General features: G+C 42.6%; 1 long non-coding RNA gene across 1 annotated transcript in view; it reads right to left on the reverse strand.

Annotated features, from left to right (window-relative positions):
- Window positions 1-8,437, reverse strand: part of LOC109308908 — a 33,155-nt gene that overhangs the window by 13,441 nt on the left and 11,277 nt on the right. The window lies entirely within an intron of this gene.

Below are 8,437 nucleotides of genomic sequence, written 5' to 3' on the forward strand. Positions count from 1 at the left end.
TCCATCACTGCCGCACCGCAGCTGGGCAGCGGAGAAGCCGCCCTGCCCGGGCTATTGTCCCCGCGCTCGGGGCGAGGGACCCCAGGCAGCTCCGCCGGGCCTGAGGGCACCCCGCGCCCAGCGGCCAGGGTCGCGGGGGTGGACCCGGTGCCTGAAATGAGCCCCGGGGGCAGCGGATGAAGCTGTGCCCCCTCCCGGGGCAGGCGAGAAGCAGGGAGCCCCCTCAGCCTGGACCCCCATGCCCTGGGTAGTGCAGGGCGCCACTCAGCTGGCCAGGGTGAGAGAGACACAGGCTGGCAGGCGGCAAGGCTCTGCTGTGGTTCAAGAAAAGGCTCTGGTCAGGCAGGGCAGGTTGAATGCTGCCACCAGAGTGCCAGGGGCACTTCAGCTGATGCAGTGAGCTACACCTGGCAGAGTTTATGCTGTATATCAGTGTCTATCTGTCTGCCTATCTGTTCAGCTGTCTTCCTAGCTATCTGTCTATATACACATATGTGGTACATACATATATATGTGGTTTGGTTAGTCTGTAAACTGCAAGTCCAACACACCTGGACCTGAGGGAAAGCCAAACAACCATGTGGTTGGTTATCTGAAGTACTTCAAAAAAAGTGTCTGCTACAGGGAAATTTCTAGACATAGAAACTCAAGGCTTGAGGAAGGCCACTTGGGTCCCAAAAATTTGTCTTAATCTCTCTCTCAGCTGTACAGTTGGTCTGATAAAAGTTATCACCAAAAATATAACGCCCCCACCCTTGTTTCTGGTCTGTTTCCTGGAGTGTCTCAGCCGATATTCCAGCCCTGCTAGAAACAGTGGCCCCAGCCAGAGAGCAAGCTTGATCCACCCTCTCCCTGGAACCTCGGCCTGACTGAGGACTGTACTATGACAAACAGATCTTTGTCTGCATTTGTTCAGATTTTTTTCGTATAGACTCATTTCCCAGCTCCATTCTTTGCTGTCTCTTAAAATGGGCACCCAGTACAGTATTTTTTTTTGTCTGAAATGTTTTGATGGAAAATGTTTTTTCTCAAAGTGAAGCTTCTGTTGGAGTTCTCTGTTTTTCAGTTATGGACATCTTGGTTTCTTCAAAGAAACCCAAAACACTTTTGGTAATTGTCAACCAAAATCTGAAAAACCTTGATCTTCAGTTTTTCAGTAAAAACCTGAAAACTGCTACAGAAAAAAATCAGTGAAAGCTCTCATCTGTGACTGTTCCTTTGCAAGCACACAAAACATTTCCTGTCCATCAAAAAGCCCAGGAACTGATACAGGAGAGTCCCTCTCATCCCTCAAATCCAGTTTTGTGGCAGTGTGACTCCACTGAAACCATGTTAACATGGCCCAGCCTTGCAGCCAGGATCTGGCATTACACAGCTACACATCAGAATCCCAAAGGAGGTCCTGAGTTTATTGTCTTGCTTCAGTTTTTGTCAGAGTGGGACCATAAGTTGTTTGAGACCAGAAATATACAAAGCTGACATGAAAGCCAATTTCCCTTTCTCTCCTCATTTTTCATTTTTCTTTCCTTCTGTCTTTCAGGCTGTTTTCCCTTCACTTTTTTAATGATGTTATTCAAGTCATTCTTGTTTTCCTTTCATCTCCTCACATCCCTCTATCTTTATCAACTCAAGCAGGAATCAAAAGGAGTAACAATCTGGTAGCAGAATTTGGCCCAAAATCTTTAAGTAAAGTTGTTTTGTTCTAATAAACTGGTCTGTAAGCAGTGATTATTTTACACTTTTACACCCTTTACATAATTTTATACTTTTATACTTTTGCACACCCATAGCATGGTTGGACCTCAATGGGGAAAATGATCCTTTACCTTCTTCCCTTTTCTTATTTAGATGCTGGGGAATCTGGGCACATTGTACTAGACAAGCCCTACTTATATCAGGAAAGCAGTGAAATTAGTTGTAACTTACATTATAGCAGTTCTACATGGTTTGTGTTCAATCCATGTTAAATAAAAAACGCCTATAAATGGAAATCTTAATCAGTTTACATGGTGTGTTCTATCATTCACTCAGATGAGGGATAGAATTGTATCACATTTGAAAGACATGATGTAAGGTGGTAGTTCTGCTAAATTCAGTGTGCCTATGCTGATTTATGTCAGCTGAGATATGGCCCATGGATTTCAAGTGTATGCATTCATTCTTATCCTAGCACAGCACCACCAAGAGATGTTTATCACACTGCTGTTAAAATGATCCAGACTAAGAAGCAGTTTTGGCTTTCCTTCAGTCTCAATATATATATTTTCCTATCAGTGTTGTGGAAAAACACTTTGATTTTCTAAATGTTCCCTTCAGCAGTTTTTCCCCTTGGTGTTTATTTTATTTACCTAAATCCCCTAGGGCTGATCTTTGCCTGCATATAGACCTAATTAATCTTTCCAAAAGTGCCCCTAAGACAAAAGAAAGTAATATATGTACAGATGGGACCAAAGTACTCCATCATCCATCCAAATAAGTGACCAATAATGTGACTAAAACTATCCCCCTGTGGTTATTGACTGACCACTGTGAAGTCACATAAGGCTCAGTGGAAACAATAAATTTTATTTACTAAGGTGCTACCAGAAAAAAGAAGGGTCTAAAGGAGAATATAATAAATTATTTTTGACATGAATAAATTATACATCTGGAAGGCAAATTGCTGCCATAAATTTATCTGCCAAATTAATTTACAATGGCGCTCAAAGTGTGACAATAGGTAAAATGTAATACGAATGTCTGCAGACTAAAAAGCATTTCTGCGGTGTTGCCCTGCATTGTCTACTACACTCTCATTAAAATGTCACTGCATCATTAGTTTTGTAGTTAGCCTCAGCTGACAGAATCCCTACTGTCCCCAGAGCTAAAATACTAGAGATTTTTTTCTTCTGATACCATCCTTTTTTTAAACAAAAACAATAGATTTATATCACAGAAAGCTGAATAGATCTGCATCACTAGAGATGGAACAATAAAGGTTTTTGTAAGCCTAGCATATGCCTTTTCTCGAAATGGAAAAGTAAGTCTAATCATCCCAATATTCTCCACATCTCACTCCCTCCCCCAATAGGAAAGCAATTGACCCTGGTCCTCTCCCAAATCCAGGCTTTGAACTGGCCACCTGCTCCTTCCATCCCCTCCTACCCCCCCTTAACTACCAAAGGAATACTATGAAACTGTGCATGTTTTCATAAATAACATACAACTCACTGCCCTGACTGTTTTATGGCTTTTAACCACAAATACAAGGAGCCTGATTCTCTTTTCACTTGGGCAGAAATCCCACAGGGTGCTGAGCTTCTCAGTCCCAATCCAGCAAAGCATATACTTAACATTAAGCGTGCTGCATAAACTATGTCTCAGAGCTGCTCATGTGCTGAATTGCTTCCCTGGATCAGTACCAGAATAAATCCACTGAGGCCAATGAAGTTAACATGGGTGTAAAACAAGTGGGATACGAAGGACATGACAGCCTCTTCTCCAAGCTAACATTTTGTTTGGCAGGAGTCTCTCCCTGTAATGCAGATTAATGTAGATCACAGTTAAGGACTACAAGTTGCAAAACTCTTTTGGGGAAGCAGCTGATATGAAGTTAGAGTAATACACAGCCAACATCCAATAAAGATTTTTAGTAGATGTACCTTTTAACAGACAGGCACAGAAAACACCGATAGCTCCACTCCAAAGGAGTGATTTGCATCTGTGTGTCCCAAGCTTCAAGGCAGTAGTTAATAAGGCAGAATTGAATGATTTTGAAGGAGCCTTTGTAGTCTGTCAGGTTTACAATATAGTTTGGTAAGAGCAGGGAAATCTATTTACATGATTAAACAGAGTTATTATGGTCTGCTGGGTAAATGATGTGCTTTAAAAAAAGACAATTATTGAATTTCAGAGCTCATGACTATGCAGGACTGATAGCATTGGACACAGGCAGTTTAATGCATGCAGGCACTGTGTAAGCAATCTCAGCCTGCTCTCCCCATGCTCATTAGTACAGATCTGCAACAACCCTGCCAAGATACTTAATTTAGTTGAGGAGCTGACAAAGACTCATAGTAATTGCTGTGTGACCAATCCCTAGTAAAGTTTTGTAGTAGAGAGCCCTTTTAAAGTGTATGCCAGCAAACCATTGAGACTAGAGGCCCACTGGCCTCCAAGAGCTGTTTCTATCTATCTGGCCAATAGCCTTATGATTAAAGGAAGTTGAAGAGCTACTCGTAACTGAGCCATCTACTTATAGTACTCTCAGCTCCTAAGAAAAATCAGTCATGCTCCATTTTCAGGTATGGCCTGAGAATGGTAGTTGCTACTACGCAGACAGCAAGTACGAGGCTTATGCATTTCTGACTGGGGTTGTTTGAGACAGAGATGGGGCACAGGCCTTGTACTAATTCCATACAGAGAGGATATGGAATGGATATGTGCAGAGTAATAATTTTTTCACCAGTTACCCAAAGAATCTCTAGCCTCCTATTTCATTCCCCATTACACTCCTAACTGAGCACCCCAGGGAAACTCCGTGAAAGATTCTACAAAAGCTGGGGACAAAAGCTGTTAGGAAATAAATCAAGCTGGGTAAACTGCCTCAGGCATGTCCAATCCCCAAATGACTGTTCCCAAATCAGGTTTCTAAATAATTAATAGCTACGCAGGTGTAGAAACCTGTGCATGGACAGGTCTACAACATCAACAGGTTGTGCTAGGGAACACTGCAGGGAAGCATGGCATGCCCCTCCGCACATACAGTACCTTGAAATGGATGGATTGCAGCTGTCCTTACCATGGTGGTGGCCACATGGTGAAAAGTTTTCTGTCTTGGGTGTATATAACGAATGGCATGCTCCCAGCCTTGCTTTAATGGACAGCTATGGAGTGTAGTGCTTACAGACTGGGTGCACCATGCTTCACTATAGTGTTACCTGATGCCATCTGGACAAAGTGTAGACATGTCTTGTGTTTACTTTAAGCCAGGGAAGCTGAGAAATGCAGACAGAAGATCCTTAAAATCTCTTCTTCATTCCTTACAGGCAAAAGTAGTGAATTCATTTAGTGAGCTCAGCTCAGTCATCGCATATTTATACTATGGGCCATTTACCGTATGTGATCTTGACAGCACCTATGAGACTTGGTGCTTTGACTGCTCACAGGACCCTGAGCTGAGGCTCCAGGCTGTGATGGTGCAGACTATTTAGTTGTTGAATTGAGATTACTCTGTACAGCAGGAGTACCAAATTTATCTGGCCCTGTGAGCTGGATGAGTGGTGTGGCCAGGGGAGGCATGGGGGGCATGTACCCCTCCTCCCCCTCCACTGAGATTGGGCCCCGATTTGGTAACACCCAGGACAGGGCAGTTTTTTTGCTGCGTGGGCCAGTGGCGTGTTGGGGGGGTGGGGGGAGGAGAGCACTAAGCCACAGGACAGAAGTATAGGAGTGAATATGGGGCTTTTGGCCCATTCCTGGGCCCACCCACAAATTGTGCAGCCCCCCCCCCGGACTCAGGAGACACCAGTTAGCCTATGATGGAATACCAAACCTGTATTCCAGTCTTGCTTCATCCACCACAGGGCTGTGCCACATAGTCCAGGAGCCCTTGCCATGGGGCTATGCAGGGCCATCCAGCACATGCTGTTTGTGGGTCACTCCGAAGACACTCAGGCAGCACCAGGGGCCAGATGATACAGCTCTATCCCACAGGCTGTATCTTTAACACCCCTGCTCTACAGCTATCAAGAGAGATAAATGATCACTTTTTGATGTAGGGATGTAAGAAACTAGACAGTTTTTCCCAGTCAGAGGCTTTTGGAGAGTCACATTTGCCTCCATTCATCCAATGGCTCTACATAAAACATTAGTGAAACCTCAGGGATCAGCATAAGAATTATCAAACATGTCAACATCTCTCTGAAGAGGTCCCAGTTCTATTCAGATTCACTTGTGTAGGCAGATGGACAAAGTTAACTTATGGACTTTGTCAGCTATTTGAGACTAATACAGGATTTTGGTCTCCAGCGATAAAAAGCTGTGTAAACTCTTCTAATATCCAGGAAAAGGATGAGTGAAATCAGATGAAAATTTCCTCATTTAAGACCTAACTGAACTCCTGTTGAAATCAGTAGAAAGGCTCCTACATATTTTAGTCAAAGCAGGGCTAGGACCAGGAGGATTCCTCTGCCATCTGTACATAGGCAGGTATTTACTTAGTTCAAAAGCTTTTTACTGCAACTGACAGGACATAGAGAAGATGCTGAAATTGTTTTTTTCCCTAATGGCACTGAATATTTGGCATTCCATATAAATTGGAGCCATGAAATAGGAATCCCATTCTCTAATTTAATTTAGAGTTACAAATACCCTTTAGGAGACTGCTCATCAGCCTGCCTCAATGTGGTAATAAATTTATGGTTTAAGGACCCAATCCTCAGATGGTATAAACTAACAGAACTCTTCCTATTGTATAGAGTTATTCTGATTTAATAAGAGCTGAGGAACTGGCTCTCAGGATTTTCAAATCGTTGGTGTTCTAACTCCCATCCACCCGTATCCATCTTTATTTTGTCATGATAAAAATTGCTTGGAAAAAGGTCTTGAGTAAAACAGTTCTTCCCATTGTTAACCCTATGACCTTCTAAACTAACATCTCTTGCTCCTTCTATTAGAAGAGGCTTCTGGGTCTTATTAACTAAACAGGCTGAGTGACCATTCCCAACTGCAACCAGAGACTCTGACAAGGAGCCCATTGTTTTCCAAGCTTCTTTCCCTCAGTACTAGACTTGCATATTTCAGACTGAAAAATAAGGAAGCCTTTCTTTGTTCAGGCACTATCTGGAAAGCATCATGATAATTCAAGCCACATCTTCATCACTTAAACTCTGAGCAGTCTTCTTTAAGGAAAAACAAATGATTACAGCCACAGTTTTTAAGCTTAAATGTCTAAAGTTCTATAACAGTTAACTGAAGCACCTATATAAAAAGGACCCAGTTTTCAGAGGATTTAATCACCTGTACTTCTCACGATGGTCAGGAAAAGTTGTGGATAATCAGCATCTCTGAACATCAGGGTACCTTTATTAAATACTTAACCAGCACTTAGGTAACTCATTTTAAAGGCTCAAATTTTAAAATTCTGGCCATGGCCTCAGATTTTAAGTAGATACCTAAAGTTAGGCTCTTGAATCCATGCTTCCAAATTTTCTTGATCAAAAGTGCCAAACAATTTCAGGCATCTATTTTTGAAAACTCTTGGCCCTCCTTTTTAGCTAAGGGATCACCAAGATCCAACACATCACATCTTAGGAATCAGCTGATCAAACTAGAGGCCCTAGTCTATCACATCATGGAACTGCAGAGGATTCTGGCCAAGACATGGATGCATACCACTAAGGGTTTTCATTCCTCTAGGAACAGTACCTCAGAATTCTGTCAACCATGCAGCCGCTTAGTAGACAGAAGCCACTTTGCAAAGCAGCAATCTCATTTTATTCAGAAGTCCCTTCCTCAAAATTTGGATATTGCAATATTCATGCTATCCACCCTGCATGTCTCAAATTGTCACAAACTCCTCTTATGGTAAAGACAAACCCTCAAAGTGCATCTTCCATTTGTAATAACAGAGGAGAGGATGGGGAGGAACTGGATGACATGCTACTTGAGCAGGTGAGTGAAGTTTCATGAGTAGGCACCTATTGTAGACAGAGGGAGATGTATTATAGCTGAGTCTTCGAATGCATGACTAGAGAGAACTGACAGTAATGACACAATGACATGCTGGATGGGCATTAAAGGGAAATCACTGAAGTCTGCCTTTAGTTTTTCTTGTGCAACCTTACTAACATAAAACACAGTAAATACATAAGGACTGGAAAGACTGCACTGGGGTTACACAAATGTAAAACAGTGATGCTCAGTCAGGGTGCTGTGGGGTCATGTTTAATATTGGCACTCATGGATGTAAACACCTACACATAATTCACAACATAAAGCCAGAGATTTCAAATAGGAATCCATGATATCAAAAACATTCAGACCCATTGGGGTGTTTCTGTAGTCAAAAAACAAGTGAAAGCTAAGAGTGCGATTTTCTGAGGGGTGAGTCTAACAAGGGATGACTTGAGTCTTAGGAGGCCTGCCTTCAGCGTAAAAATGTTGAGAGGAGAACTTGCAATAGACCTTCTGAGTAAAATCCTAAATTGCTTCCACTCTCAAGTTACTACATTTCTTTTAAACATTTTACTTTTTATCTTACTGTAATATTATCTGCCTTTCATAGATTTCATAGATCTCATAGACATCAAGGCTGGAAGGGACCTCGGGAGATCATCGAGTCCAGCCCCCTGCCCAAAAGGGCAGGAAGTCACCTGGGGTCATAGGATCTCAGCAAGATAAGCATCCAATTTACTCTTGAAGGTGTTCAATGTAGGCGCTTGAACCACCTCCGCTA

Source organism: Crocodylus porosus, unplaced genomic scaffold (genome assembly GCF_001723895.1).
Source record: "Crocodylus porosus isolate Cpor-Errol unplaced genomic scaffold, CroPor_comp1, whole genome shotgun sequence".
NCBI lineage: Eukaryota > Metazoa > Chordata > Crocodylia > Crocodylidae > Crocodylus > Crocodylus porosus.